Raw genomic sequence first — 16,142 nt, 5'->3', positions numbered from 1 at the left:
GGTCTCATGGTATTCACTCAAGATGAACAATAATCTTCTTTTCTTCATATTGCCTCAATTTAAGGCATCAAAGTATCCTCTAAAGAATTATTAATGGTAGATGTTTTCATATACCTCACTCGGAGGTTATAGTCTAAGGATACTATATTATGCTGTAAAGAGACAGAGCGGATCTGAAAGGGCTATACAGTGTCGTTATGTGTGTAAATTTGGAGTCATGTGAGTTGGGCTGAAATTCTAGCTTTACCACTTTCTAGCTCTCTAAACCTGCACAAGTACATGAAAGCTGCTGAATCTCTGTTTTTTCATCCTGGCGTAGAGTAAGCTCCATAAATGGCAGCGGTTATTATTGTCACTAATAGTATCACTGGAAATGGACATATTAGAAATGAACAGGATAGAGGGCACTTGTCATCTGGCAGTGGAAAGAGGAGAAGGGCACAGATGTTAGCACTGTCCATTTGGAGTGGATTCTGAAACCTTTCAACTCTCCCACCCCCGACCTTCCCTCTATATTCCAGAGAACTAACCATCTGCTTTCCTCAAACTCGCCAGGCAAATGTTGTTTAAAGCTTCTGAGTCTTATGCAACATCTGCCTCAAATGTTATTCCTGTACCGCTGTCAACATTCTCATCCTTTAAGAGCCAGCTTCAAATATCACCTCTTCCCTGAAGCCTTTCCTGACGGCCCTAATTAAAACTAGTCATTCATCCAAAATGCGACACAAACACCTTGATAGCCTACCACATTGTCCATGTTTCTTCTCTCCGCTAGATCATGAGCTTTTTGAGGGCCAGGTCTTCTCTGCAGTGCCTGGAAATGCCTAATAAGTACTAGGTCATTGATTTAAAAAAATGGTGTCCTGAATAAATAATTACAGATCATTTAGAATGATGATTTTTCTAATGTTTAAGAGACAGAACATTTTTAGCAGATGGCACTTTGTAAGGAAAGAAAGCAAAAAACAAGATCTGCTCTGGATAAAGCAGAGGTGGGTTCCCCCTCTTCTCTTGGGGTGATTCTGAAGGCAACTCTGTAGAGTCTTAGCCTCTGGAGATCCAGAAAAAAGCCAGCTGGAAAATTCACTGTGTTAGTGAAAGAAGAGGAAACCGTGGTCCACAGAGGTTCTGTTATTTGCCCCAGGCCACACAGGGAGATGGTGGCAAAAGCAGACCTTGAATAGGGGCCCCACAACTCTAGGCCCAACTCTAGACTAGTCTGTTTCACTAGCAATGAGTGGGAATGAAAGAGTTCCCTGAGGTCAATGTCCTCAGGCATCAGGGCACTGGGGAGACAGCCCTCCTTGATTAGACAAATCTGAGGCAAAGATGCAGGAGGAGTTGTCCAGACAACTTTTCCCATTCACCTTGGTTCAGAAGGCCTTTATTCTGGCCTAGAGAAGAGCTACTGATGAGGCCTGTGGGCATTCATAAAAAAAGATCTCAAACTCAGCCTCTGCTTTATTAGGTGCTTACATCTCTACCCTTCTAGAGTGATAAACTTTTCTTTGTCTGATGAGAAAAGCAATTAACACCAGGCTTGTAAGCAGCTGGTCTCACTAGTGTCAGCTTGTCCTTTCTGGAGGCAAGAATAACTACCCACAATGCATCAAGCTCCCCACCCCCACCCGCCTCACCCCACCCCATCCCAACCCACCTCACCTCAAGACACACAATCTGGTTACTGTTAATTCAGTCAGTGGTTTCCTTCCGAGGCCCTTGGTCTAAATGCAATTACGAGGCAAACAAGTTAAGCAGGCGAGACTCAGCAAAGACTCAGTCTTGCTCTGAAGGTCTCTCAATATATTTATGTGAAATTATCTCTCCACTAATGGGAAAAATTTATTCCATCAATTGTAGTCAGCTGGTACTGAGAGATGCTTTCTTTAATGGAGGAAAATTGAATTTTGTATTGCTGGAACTTTGTCCTTCCAGAGGATTACTAACAGATCTCATATCCTGGCCACTATCCAATCTTCTCCTGACATTCGTGTCTTTAGATTCTGCCTGCACAGTAACTAGCCCTCTGGGAATGGATTCCTTTTGGGAGCTGCTCTGACTGCTGCCCCTTACACACATGTGGGCCAGCCTTCTCTGATTTATCTCTCTTTAGGGATTCTCTAATAATCGGAAAACATTAAATCAGCACCATTTGGCTATCATGTGGCCTCCACTTCAGCAATGCAGAGCAGATGTAATTTTAGCCCAGGTTCCTGTGGATTGCTTTGGATTCTGCAGAAGATTAAGTTGGCCCCCTGTCCCCCGGTAGGCCATAGAGGCCTTTTGCCAAAATAGGTATTTGGCTCAGGAATTAAGTCCTGGAGAAAAACACTTCCATCCTCCTTCTGTTTGACCATGATTTTCAGTTGTCAAGAGAACCCAGCTGAACATCAAGCCTTCCCTGGAAGAAAGGAGATGGGGAAGTCTGCTCTGTGGAGGCCCCTGTAATGTACCTCCTGCAATGTGTTTTTGTACAGGGTGGTGTGAAAAGGTATGGGCACTGGGATTCCAAATGCTTTCTTTCTTCATCTACTTATTTAATGGATACCACCAGTGGTATACTGCTAAACATTTAACAATTGGCTTTCAGAAGAAAAATAGCTTTAATTTGCCTATTTCTATGGTGTAAATACTTCCAGCATGACCAATTTTATGATATCAATGAGATAACACTGAACCCAGAACTGGAAGGGATGCATAGTAGGACACCAGAGACAGACTATAGTCCTAAGTAAGCTCCAGAGCAAAAATAACAGTAAAACTTAGTAAAATATCTTTGAAGTGATGAATTTTGATGATTTATCACCTTAGTTTTTAATGTAACTTATTTAATTTTAATTTTGTATAAGTTAATTAGTAATAGTTGTGTTTAAAAAGTAGCTTGCAGAATTCCTGAACACTTAATAATCAGTTCTTGTGACTTGGCATGAGCTGGCTTCTGTATCCCACTGACCCCATGCTAGGAGTCCATGTGGCTAAGAAACAGCTGCTGCTTTGACTGAAATTCCACAATGGAAGACCACCATGGTGAGAAATCACTAACACAGGGTGTAAATCCTTGTCGCCAACTTGGCTTCCCAGCTGGCTCATATGATCTTCTTATCACCTGTCCCACATTTGATGTGTTTTGCTTTCTCTTGGTCACCGTCTTGGCATGGTGGAGTTTTGGGGTGTTATTTTCCACTCATCCTCAGAGTCCCATTGAAGCCGTCATCAACTCAATGAAGCTGTTACCAATTTTTCCTGTTACAATTAATCACCCTTCCTCTAGGCTCCTTTAAACCTTCCACATATCGACTCATGACTGCACCTGTCTTATATCATTTACATTTACATAGCTATCGTACACACTTACATGTGAGCTAGGGAGAGGGTTGGGACCACATAACTGGTAGCTAGGGTAAGCATGAGATATTGTTGCCTGAGACTTTTTTAGGTCAAGTCACTGAAACTCAGAAAAGACTTGCTCAAGGTCATATAGCAAAGATCTCAATCGGCTGAACTGGCACTCAAAGCTAGACCTTCTTACTTCCAAGTCCTTATTCTTACTACTGTTTTATGTACCTGCAGTCACTAAAATTCACTTTAACTTAACTAAAAAACTGGGCACCAACTAAAAGCTAAGCACTGTGTTAGGTGCTGGGATTATAGAAATGCATGAATTGCAGTCCCCGATTGCTTGCTGGAGCTCACCAAAGCCAATTTGAAATGCCCGAGTATAGTTGTCTCTGACACCAGTGAGTCAACACATGGGTTTGGCATATGTCAGACAGCTGGGATACAAAACAAGCAATTAGGCTGGGTGAACTCTGCCAGGAGAGTGCTTGTGCCAGGCCAAGAGGGGTGTCAAACGTGCTGGCATTAGTCCAATCCTACAGTCAGGGCCTGACTGAGGTGCCCTTGCTGACATCAGTGAGGGGGAATATCTGCCTGATTGCTTCCTGAGGACAGTGGCCAGCTTTGGGATCAAGACAGAAACTGTTGGAGAGACAAAACCACTGAGAAACAGAATAAAGCAAATGAGAAACTAACCTCGACTGTCAGTCAGGGAGAAGTGGTTAGGGGTATGGTGAAAAGAGCCCTGGGCAGGGGGTCAGTTCCCAGTTCTTACTCTGCATAATTAACTGCATGACCCCGGAGAGTCATCGGACCTTTCCAGACCTCCATTCTCTCATCTGCCCATGCAGTCTGAAGTTTTTCCCAACCAGATATAAAATGGAATCCAACCAAGTTTAAGAATGTATAATGGTTTTAATCTGGTGCTACCCAATTAAGCTCAAGTAGACCTACTACATGCTTCAGACTCTTAACGGCGCTCATACAGTGCTTATACTTATATCTGAATTGTTCTCTTTATCTGGAAACTTCATTTGTCCTGTTCACCTGAAAATTGCTGCTCACCCTCAGCACCCACCTGGAGCATTTACCAAGTGGTACACCAGCACTCTGGGCTAAGCTGCCTCTGTGAAAACGCCGAGCGCTGTCACATATCGGGTGACCTTTTGCCCCTGGCAAACCATGAGCTCCTTGGTGTCATGGGCCACATCTCCCTCACTGCTGTCCTTCTGGCGTTGAACACGGTTGATGCTCATTTCTGAGTGGGCAAAAAAAAAAAAAAAAAAAAAGCCTCCACCAAAACAAGGGTGGAATTTTGCCCTGGAATTTTGATGCAAGGCACAGAACGAGCTCTTGATAAATTATTTACTGAATGAATACAAAACTGATGTGTTTCTATAACTGAAGGTGATGCCAGAGAACTTTGAGCTACTTGACCTTTACAGAGTTATGGCTGGGGAACCGAGGGCTGGAGGGGCTGGGTCTTTCCGGTTGATCAGCCCAAATTGCATCACACAGCTTGGTTCCTTTCCCTTGGAGGACCCACCCCACTTCAACTTGTAGCCCTCCTATTTACCTTGATTCCATTGCCTCCTCATCTCTACCTATTTTTTAAAAACTTTAAAAACAAATGGCAGAAATTAAGTTATATCTATTATAATGTATATAATACAAACAGATAAAGGAAGGTGAAGGGAGAAAAACCATAGCTTTAACATTTTTGTTATTAAGTAAAATTGGATGAAACTGGTATTGGGGAGATGGGAATAATCATTTGTGATCTAGGTGGTGAGAAGGAACATTAGTCTGTCTAATTTAAAGTATTTGCTACTCTATGCCTGTATTGGTTATGCAAATCACTCTTTTGCATTACATATTTTACACAGATTTATATGCCTCACTGTCTGTTCCTAGCTTTCCATTTCAGTCCTCTGCCTCAGTTTCCTTAACCAGCTTTTCTAGTCTGATGCTACACACACACACACACACACACACACATGCACACACGCACACACACACGTATATATATTCTTGGTCAAAACATGTTAGAAGAGACCTTTCTGATCATCTCTTTCAAACTTCTCATTGTAGAGGTGAGAAAATAAAGTCTAGATAGGGAATGGATTTACCCATTCCTGCAAGAGTTGCTGAGGAACCAGGCTTCAAATTTAGGACTCGTCTTTTATTATCCATGAGAACTCAGGAAAGTCACTTCACCTCAAACTACTTACCCTTTGACACAGATATACCTAAATAATCAGGAATCTCAATGTTTTAGCTGCCTCAAAAATCAGAGTTAACATCATCAGAGCAGGAAACTTAGAACTCGTTTATTATACACTCCTTCTGTAAACATTTTTGAGCAGGCTCCTTGGATGCATTTATATTTACAAATAAATTGTACACATGTGCTACCATCATGAGCTAATATTGTTAAAGCAAAATATATATTTGGTGCAAGTTTTAATGGATAAAAATGCATATTTCAAATAGTCCTCTTGACAATTTTGAATCTTTTGGTTAATTTTTTTGTTAGATTCTTGAAACTTCTAAATCTCTTGGCTACCTTTTAGTTAGATCTGATCAGAACGATCATTATTATTTTTAATTTCATAGTGGAGTTGAGGAAGGCTTTGTACTAGAAGTATCAGCTCTGCCATTTTCTTATTTTCTTATACTTGCACTATACTATCTTTGATCTGCAGCTACCTTGCAAGAATCTTTTTATGTCACTGGACCATTTTATACATATGTTTGGTTAAAACCAGATTTTACACACACACACACACACACACACACACACACACACACACACACACACACTACAGTCATGTGGCACACTAGAATAAACCAGAAAAGGTACATTGTCCCCCTCTCCAAGGTGTGGAGCCCCATACATTTGGGCTGGTCAAGACAAGCAACCAACTAACACTGGGAAAAAGTTAGTGAAAACTTAGAATTCCGTATGGGTAAAATATTCATTTTTTTCTTATTTTTTAACATAAAGAGTAAATATAGACAGACATTATAAAATTTTCTTCCTTTACCTCATGGAACACTTTGGGTGCTCACCTCAACCACTGTACTGCACTAGAATTACAGTGTGTGTGTCTGTGATTTCTTTTTATGGAATAAACTCTAATATGTGATGTTATATTCAAAAGTCAACTTCTAGTTGTGCTTCATTCTTTATTTCTTATTTTAAAGCTCTTCTTATGTTTACTGTGTATGTTTTTTGATCACCTTAGGTCAAAACCAACAGAACTTGATCTAATTACTTAACTTTTAATGCTCCTGACGTACTGGAGTGCAGGGAGTTAGACTAGATCTTCTCTCAAGGCACCTTGCAAATCCAAGACCTCCAACTCTCCACATTTTATCATGATTCTTTTGACCATATCATCAGTAACTCTGTGCCACAAAGGTCATTTTCTGTAGTACCCATTGCCCCCAGATAAAGTCCAAACTTTTCACCTTGGTGTATAAGTCCCTTCAGGATCTGGCCCCTGCCTGACTCTTTGGGCTCCTGTCCCATTTTTCCATTCTCACATTCTGTGCTGGTGCCATGGTAAATTACGTCTCATATCCTCGCCTAGGCATGCATTTCCATGCTTTCCTGCCTTTGTCTTTGCTGATTCATCTGCCATGAATGTCTTTCCTCCACATTCCTACTACTCTCTCCATTAGAGCCTGCCTCTCAAGGAAGCTCTTCTTGATTTTCCGAGTACAAAGACAGCACTTCCTTCTTCGGCGAACAAAGCACAATCTACTTACTCCACTACAGTGTGATCATTAGTTCAAACACCTCATCTTCTTTTCTAGACCGCAAGGTCTTTGAGCATAACAACCATGTCCTTTTCATCTCTGTAACTCCAATGCTTAGGAAAGGAGTAGGTCTATAGTATGCATTCAATAAATGTTGAGTAAAGAAATAAATATTACATAAATGAATAAAAGACAATGACAGGAAAAATATAAATATCGTTATTTCACATAGCCCTAAGTAAAAATAGATATAGATGGGTCGGGAGAAGAGAAATGAAGAGAAAGACCTGAGAAATGATAATAGGGTTTAGTTATGGGAACTTTGAGCACCAGCTATGTGCCATACATAATGCCGGGTGGTAGGAACGATATCTACTCATTCATTTTCTTTTTTACTTATGGAAATTACAGGAGGGTAGTACCTTCAGTTTTTGTTTTATTTTCCATTGTGTTCTAAGCAGTTAAATAACTAACAGTAAATGAGACACAGTCCCTATATCTGAGGAACATACATTCTGGAATGAATATACTTTGACTTTTTAAAAATCCTTGTATCTAGACATAGACCTAGTATTGGATAAAAAGGGGAGCTGCCTACCGATTCATTCTAGCAGGACGTGCAAACATTCCCACCATTAGAATCGAGCACCAGGCCCTGCCCAAGAACCTTTACATCACCCATCGAGGCTGGGGCACCAACATGTCTGCTATGATACCCTGAGGGCATCCAATGACGAGATGGCCTAGCAAACACTAGTGTCTTGTGGGTCCTTAGGCTGTGCCTCCTGTAGACACCAGAAGCCACCATTCTGTGAACTCATAGCTTTATGTGGCTGTTGAGCTCTTTCAGCTCAGGGAACATGAGTTCCTAGGCTCTGATCACCCAAGCCTGTGAGCAACCTGACTGCTGAGTGCTGATGTTCTGGGCTGAGTCTTCTCCCACAGGAATCCTTTGAAATATTTTCTGCTGGCCGACAAAGGTGCACATAAGAATAGAGCTCTTGACTGTTCAAAATACTTTTTTTCCAGAGCCCACTGGTTATGGCAAACCAGACACAGAACTGAGAGAGGACAGCCAACAGAGATCATTTTGGAGTGAGGCTCCTTACCCCAGGTAATAGGGTTGGCCAGGTCTGGGGGACACGGCTTGGAAACACTGTCAGTGTACCTGGGACTTGGAAGGTGTAGTACAGGTCTAGATAGGCTGTTCTCTGTGTTATGTGGCCAGAGGCCTGCTTCTAAGTAGACTTCTCAGGAGGTGGTTTGTGTTGTTATAAAAACTCAAGGCAGCTCTGCTACATGTGACTCCAGACACAGTTTCTCAGCAGACAAGTTCATTCCATGACTGTGTGTCCTGTCTTCCTGTCAGCACACAGAACAGGAAAGACTAGGATGGGTCATAATTAGACTCACTTTCCAGGGGCTAGGGTTGATGCTGGGCAGAGATGCAGAAAGGATCCTACAGAAAGTTCAGCTTAGCAGGCTGGATCTGAGGTGTGTAGCGATAGACAGGTGGCATTTAAGGGAAATGGTTATTCAAAGGACAGGGGAGGAGGATCTGATGGAGACAGGCATGGTGAGGGAGCTCCTAGGGCAAGTGGATGTGGACGTCCAGAGATGGAGCTTGAGACTCGGATGGGGCAGGGGTGGGAGCCTTATGTGGCAGGGGTACCAGACTACTTGTATCAGGACCTTAGGCACAGAGAGAGAGATTGGGATTCCAGAGCAAGACAGAAATCCCTTTGACAGAGCTGGCAAGCAAAAGGTCAGACAGAGAAACAGTTGAAGAACTTGAGGCTGAGCAGATAGGGTTACTCTAAGCCCGTCTCTTCAGACTGAGGTTGGTTCTAGAGGCCTGCGGGGTAGAGCCATGGGGTAGAGTCACATTACCCTACAGTTGTGGGAGGAAGAGAAGGAGGCAGAGGCAGGGGAGACAGGCAGGCAGATCTCTCTCCTCTGCCAGAATACTGCCTGAGGTGACATCTCTATACCATAGTCTGTCACCGTGGGGTTCACTTAGAGCCAAATCTTGATGCCTCGAGGATCAGACTGGAAGGCTGGTCAGATTCACTGCAGAGGCATTTGGTAAGTCCTCACCCAACATTATCCAGTGAAGACAATATCAGTAATGGCTCTCCAATATTCTAACTTCTTACTGCTTGAAATTTATCGGTGTCAGTTGAAAATGAAGAAAGTCCCTGACTTACAAACACTGGAATTACTGCTTGAGAGAGGCTTCACTTAGGACTCCAGGTTCTCTACGACTCTGCTACTACCTTGCTGAGCCAAGAGCTTTCTCTGGGTTAAAGTTTTCTCTTCCACCATAAAGGGCTGACGACCTCAAAGGTCCATTCGCCTCTTTATCTGCCATGGTGCTAGGACATTTGCATCAATTATATAACTATGCTAATGCTTCAGGCTAAGAGCCTCTTTTTTTTCTCCCAGTTCTTATGGTGACACTAACACCTATACCAATATTAAGGCTACCGCTAATGCTAACACTGACTCCTGCTATTAGCGATACCAGCTACTAACACGTTAAATACTTAACGCCCTGACACATAAGTGTTTTACATCTCATTTAATCCTCAGACATCCCCATGAGGTATGGAATATTATCCTCATATGACAGATGTGATTAAGAGACTTGCTCAAGTTTACACTGCCTGCAAAGGGCAGGGTTAGGATTTAACCCTAGGCTCAAGACCTACCTCTGAGGCCAGTGCTCTGAAGTGCTAAGCCTTACTGCACATTAGCTTTATTTTTTCTTGTGCAGTGTTGGAGAGAAAGTCGGGGCCAATTAGGGTTGTAGAGTTGTAGCAGCACCGTGCTATCTCGATTTGCAAACTGGAGATGCTGAGATGGAATATAAAGGACCTAGCTGAGAGCAGAGGCTCGGGAGATGGGATCTAGGGCCAACTGGCTTGGCTTCAAATGCTGGCTCTACCACTTACAAACCCTATGTCCTTGGCCAGGTTATTCAACCTCTCTGTGCCTCAGTTTCATATCTATAAAAAAATGATGAAGTCCCTATGTTGTCAGGCTTTGGGGGAGATGTAAAGGCATTACTACTTGTGAAACTTACAAAGCATTTCAAACAATTCCTGACACATAGAACATCCTCGGTAAATGCTAGGTGTTATTTCTGAATGTGTGCTATGTGCCAGCCTTTGGGCTTCTGGGTATTTTATCTCATTTAATTTTCCAAACAACCTGCAGGGTGGGAATTAGTAACCCCACACTACAGGTGAGGGAATTGAGCCTCGCTCCCCCAAGGTCACTTGCTCTCACTTGCCCAAGGACTTGAATGCAGGCTTTCTCCCTCTAAAGCCCGAGTGATTCTAGCTTCAGCACAGCAGCATCCTCTGCTAATGCTTCCTGTGATGGACAGGTAGGAACAAGCTCAAGCTACAAAGCAAACAGAGATCGTAATTCGGTTTTGAAATCAATAAAGGGATGATCAAGTGGCAGAGGAGGAGTTGTTAGCTGCTCATCAGGATGATGTGAGAAGTTGCTGCCTGCATCCTGAATTAGATTCACCTAGTTGCTTTATCATCATAAACATTCATTTCAATGTGGGGAGGGATTTTTTAAAAACCAACATGAATAATATATGATGGTTGACATTTTGGAGGAAGCAGGATCTTTACCTTCTTCCATCTTCCATCAGGGTAATTTATCATTGTCTTTCTCTCTGCTCCCCTTCCCCCCTTTGAAACTGATGGGGTAGCCTGTCAGCTCTGCTTGTTCTGAAAACGCAGGGGTATAATTCAATAATAAATTCACTCAGAGGCCAGCTGTCAGGAAGCTGGTGTTTATTTGAACTCCATTAGATGATCTCTACTGCTCAGCCTCTCTGAGGGCTAAGGCCTAGGGTGGGGTGAGGGGGTGGAGTGGCAAGCAAATGCTTTTCTGTAACTGCTCTGCCACCAACACTCATGTGGCTTTAGATGTGCACTGGGCTGATAAAAAATTATATGGCACACATAATCTTTTCTCCCTCATTTGCATTATTTTTCCCTCTTGGAAACTCTTGCTTTGAAAATTTCTGGAAACTTTGTGCCTTTATAAAGTGCGTGAAAGAAATTCTGAAGACTTTGGTGACATCAAGGCTATTTCACTCCTGTTTATAGCCAGTTTTAAGTCCTAACGGAGATGAAATCTGCTTAGTGAACAGGCGAGGGGCGGATCTTTCTCAGTTGCTGCTCCAAACCACTTTCTGTCTTCGTAGCCCTTTATGTTCTTCCTTCTCCCGTGCACCTTCTCATCTGCACACCAAGATCATATACCCAGATTTCCTAAGACCATCATGAGTTCAAATGTCAGAGCATGTCTTTTTTGATTTGTAAAATAATATCACCGTAATTATGTTCCGGCCATATTAAAATTACCTCCATTCTCTGATTATCCTGGAAAGTCATGCTGGTCCCTCAGTACAGAATCCACTTTTAAATACTGTTCAACTGAAACTCATAGTAAGCAATGTAGCCTATTCGGTAGAGACACACACACACACACACACACACACACACACACAACCAAAACATGTTTATGAAATAAATATCCTTTTTATGGTGTTACATTGATATTTTCCATTCTGTTGTACCCAATTCCATTTAAATTTATTTCTACTAAAAAATAGTTTTGACCCACTAAGTTGATTTCTTGACATACTAATGGGCTATTGTGGCCTGAAGTGGGGTAAATAGCGTTTTAACGGCCAACCCTCCTCACTTAAATTTCTTTTTGTTTCAGGCTAAAGGTCATCTCCTACCAGAAGTCTTCATTCATTAGTTCATTTGTTAGTTTGCTCACTCATTTTCAAAGACAAACATCTACTGTTGTCTACTCTGAGTCAGGCCCTATGCCAGGTGCTGTAGAAACAAAGAGGCACTAGATGCCGCCCCTGCGTGTGGAGCTCGGGGACAAGGACTGGCCGTGGGAGTGATGGCCCTGCCTTGAATTCTCAGAGCACCCTGTCTCCAGGTCTCTTCAGACACTCAGCTGTGGCCAACTGGCTGACTCTTGTTCATTTTACTGCCAACCCCTGTGCTAGGCATTAGGAGTTCAATGGCCCACAAGGCACGGGACATATATAGGGCCCACAGTATAACGAGGTACAGATGTATAACTTCTTTTCATAGGCCTACTACAGAGTAGGTGCTAATCAATATTTACCCAATAAAGCTTGTGTTTGCGAGCATCTCTTTCCCTCTCTGAGCTTGTCTAGTCTCTCCTCTCCATAGGATCTTACCCCTCTCTATAGGATATGATCCTCTGCTTCCTTTGGAGTGAATGCTCTAATCACCCATCCCTCCTTTTTCCAAAGTCCCCCTGCCTCCTTGAGTCTTTTCTCTTTGGGCTCAGTGTGTCCTGTCAGTGGACTTTTGTAGCAATCTGTTCTCATCCAACTACTTGCTTGAGTGAGCCGACAACCTATTATGCTTAGGGGAGCCCAAAAAGACTGGACAACATCACGTTATTTCTCTTACAAGTACAGTGTCCTTAAACATATTCTGAACAGATTTTCAAATGACTTCGGGTGGCCCTTTTGTTAGAACCTCTTCCTATAATCTGCTAACCTGTTTCACATCAGCAAGACACAACTATTCACTGATATGATGTGTCTGCACTCTGTCCAGCTGTTTCAAGCCAGTCAGTCCTTCCCACGAGAATAGATACAAGCAAAGTTGTGTATTAGGGAAATAGCTGCCTTGAGTGTTCTTTCAGGAGGAAATGTCTCATGCTGCCCTCCCTTTTCCAGCTGTCTTATCCCAAGCACCCCACTCTTGGTCCTGTTATCTGTCTTCCTTCTATGGACAATCCTGGTGGGGATCCTTCTTCCACCTACAGAGCTGAATAGCTCCTCCCCTTCAACGCAAGTCTCATGAGAGGGCACCCTGCATTCTCCGCATGACTCCAGGTGAAGGAGAGGTATTCCACTAGGCAGATGGTGTCCGGGTCTCTAGGCCAGGAATAAAAGATGGTATTCAAGCCACCTAATCTGACGATGGTGGTTCCCATGCCTGCTATGTCCCCTCCTACTTTAGACCTACTTTAGATCTGCTGAAGTCATTCACACCTCTATCACTTTATGTAGAGTTGAGGACAGCCATGGCAGAATGTCAGATAGAACTACTTATTATATTCATTAAACCTGTATTAAATACCTGCTGTGGGCCAGGCACAGTCCTGGGCTCTGGGGATACAGATGAATCAGATAGAGTTCTCGAGGGAGGCCTTCTTCAGTCTAAGTTCATCTGGCAGTACTTTTGCTTCAGTTCTGAGTCAAGCTCTATGTTTCCTCTAAGGGGTTCAGCCCAGAGCCCATTCTGCTTGGCTGGGGCCCTCACACCCTGCGGAGCTGCTGCCCATCCTTCCCTGAGGGCCACCTCTGCTCCAGCACCTCTGGCGTCTGCTGCGGTGCTGCACAGAAGCATAAGAAACCCTCCTCCCTGAGTCAGCTGCACAGCTGGGAGTCTGCAGAGTAAAAGAGCTGTACCTCTGAAGCTGCCTTTACTCGCTGGGGTTGGAAGTGCTGTTGAGTTTTGGGGTGACAGTCGGCTTCTTGGAGCCTGTTAAATGGACTCCCATTAAAACTATACAAATCGTGGCACAACATGCGGGCGCAGGAGGACATGGGATTTCCTGTCAGGCCAGGCTTTGTTATGGTTATATACAGGCACGAAATGAAGTAGGCCTACCCATCAGAAATCCCACTCTCTGGAAAACGGCAGCCAGATTCCTCCCTAAGAAGGATCCTGGCTGACAGCGGCTGGCATAGTGTTGCCTTTTCCCTTCCCCAAATAAGGACTAGACAATCTAAACTTGGTTCCTATCTGGGTGGCTGCTGGACATTCTTAGAGGGCAGCTTACTCTCAAGTTTCACTTCCAATTAAGAAAATGGAGTTGGAAGCTCTTTTCAGCATCCCCACCATCATCATAAAATTAGCAAACATTTTTTTATGTGGCCAGTACTAGGCCAAGACTTTATGTACATTTTGTTTTTTCACTTAATTCCCATGGCAATCCTGAAATATAGACATTTCTATCCTGCTCTTACAGATGAGGAAATTAGAGTTCAGAGAAATTAAGAAACTTTCTCAAGGTCACATAGCTAGCAAGCGGATGCAACAGACTTTAAATACAGGTCTAATTCCAAGGTTTGTGCTATTTTCATTAGGCTAGGCTGATCATCTGTATACCAAACCCTGAGCTGGTGGCCTTATTTCAGTTAATACTTTCAATGGTTTTCATGAATAGCTGCTATAATCAGAGGCAAGTGCACACAGGTTAAATCATTTTCCTGAGGTTACACAGAGCGAGTGAGAGGTAAAGCCAAGATTCAAACTCTGGGCACTTCCTGTTACCCAACCTTCCATCACAGGAGAGGAAAGAAAGCAACAACCCAAACTTGGAAACTGATTTGACTTTATCCCAACTATGCAAATAAGCACTACATTACTCGCCTTGATCAAGATCGTGGGATACCAAGGAGACAGTCCAAAGAGAAAAGCATCTGCTGCCCTGGGTTTTTTAGTCACTTGGACTTGTTTTACATAAAAATCTGTGTGGGGATACTCAGTAGAGATACAGACAGCTGTTTCTTCTGAATCTAGATCCATGAGGAGCAGGGACATAATGATTCAGGCAAATGTTAGGTAAAAGGAATTTCACAGTAACATTTGAAAGCTTACATTATTCATTCATTTGTAGAGCAAATACTATAATCCAGTATTTGAATGGTCTCATCTTTGAAAGCATCTGTAATTTAACGGAAGGTGATATATATAAACAATGATCTGAGAACTGACGTCTTCTCCTGCTTCTGCTACTAATGTGTAATGTAATTTTTAGCAGATGATTTAAGCTCTGTAGACTCTGAATCCACAATATAAAATTAAGTAGAATAGATAATGTATCTATCTATCCTCCCTCCCCCTCCCTCCCACTGTTCCTTCCTCCATCCTTCCCTCTCTCCTTCCTTCCATTTCTTCATTGTTCAAGGCAATATATATACCTATTTGTCTTGAGCAAGTAAGTGCTAAAATGAGTAAGATGCAGTCCTTTCCTGGAGGACTCAGCTTAGAGGATTGACAGACATTCATATATTCGCTTTATTAAGCCACTTGCCCAGAGCCATGCATCCAATAGTGGCAGAGCCAGGACCTAAAACACAAGCTGGCCTGACTCTGAGGCCTAGACTCTTCCTTTCTGCTGAGAGGTCCATTTCTTCAAGTATAAGTTTCTCAAGTTCCCCCACTTGCCTTTAAGGCAAGTCAGACCTGGTGGAACCACAATACTGAAATCCCTGTGCAGGTTCCATAGTGATTCATGACAATAAGCCACAGGCTTGGTGAGTAACCAGAGGACATGCAGGAGCCATGGTCCTTGCCGGTGCTGATCAGGATGGCATGGTAATGGCACCCCTTAAGCAGAAGAGACACAGCCACGGCCCTAGTCAGATCCCATAATGGGTCCATTAAAGAAAGGCTGAGCCAGAAATAGTCCCCTTGGTTGAAATGATATTTATACTGCCAGTTGATTAAAAGAACTCATGCCATGAGAAGACGTATAAGCATACACACAAAATCATACAACTGAATAAAAGAGCAGGAAGCTTCCTATCTAGAGATAAAAGTGGCATTTCTGGCCAAGATAAACAAATAAGATTTTCCTTACTCTATTTCTGCTCTTGGCTCTGCCACTTGACCAGCCTGCGAATTTGGGAAGATCACTTAATCTCTGAGGTTCTCGCCTGCTGGTCTGTTGCTGGCTTACAAATCACGATCTGCAGCCCCACCCAACCTCTGCGTGAGCACCAGAGCCGCTTATGAACCACAAGCAGATGTTTCCTCTTGGGTGTCCTACTGAGCTGTAGCCCTTCCTTGTCCTTACCATGCTCAGGTGGAGGTCATCACCTTGCTCCCAACCCTGCTCTGCTCTGAAGTCCTCAATCTGGTGAAGGCACCACGGTCCGCCTAGGTATCTGAGTAAGAGACCCGTCTCTAGCATCCCTCAGACCCAACCGATGACTCGGC

At 43.2% G+C, this 16,142-nt stretch overlaps 1 protein-coding gene across 13 annotated transcripts in view; it reads right to left on the bottom strand.

Annotated features, from left to right (window-relative positions):
- TENM4 (teneurin transmembrane protein 4) overlaps positions 1-16,142 on the bottom strand; it is a 690,656-nt gene that overhangs the window by 69,821 nt on the left and 604,693 nt on the right. The gene's annotated exons all lie outside the window — the stretch shown is intronic.

Source organism: Rousettus aegyptiacus, unplaced genomic scaffold, assembly GCF_014176215.1.
Source record: "Rousettus aegyptiacus isolate mRouAeg1 unplaced genomic scaffold, mRouAeg1.p scaffold_m13_p_5, whole genome shotgun sequence".
Classification (NCBI taxonomy): domain Eukaryota; kingdom Metazoa; phylum Chordata; class Mammalia; order Chiroptera; family Pteropodidae; genus Rousettus; species Rousettus aegyptiacus.
The sequence above is the reverse complement of the archived record's forward strand: the minus strand, read 5'-3'. Positions and strand labels throughout refer to the sequence as shown.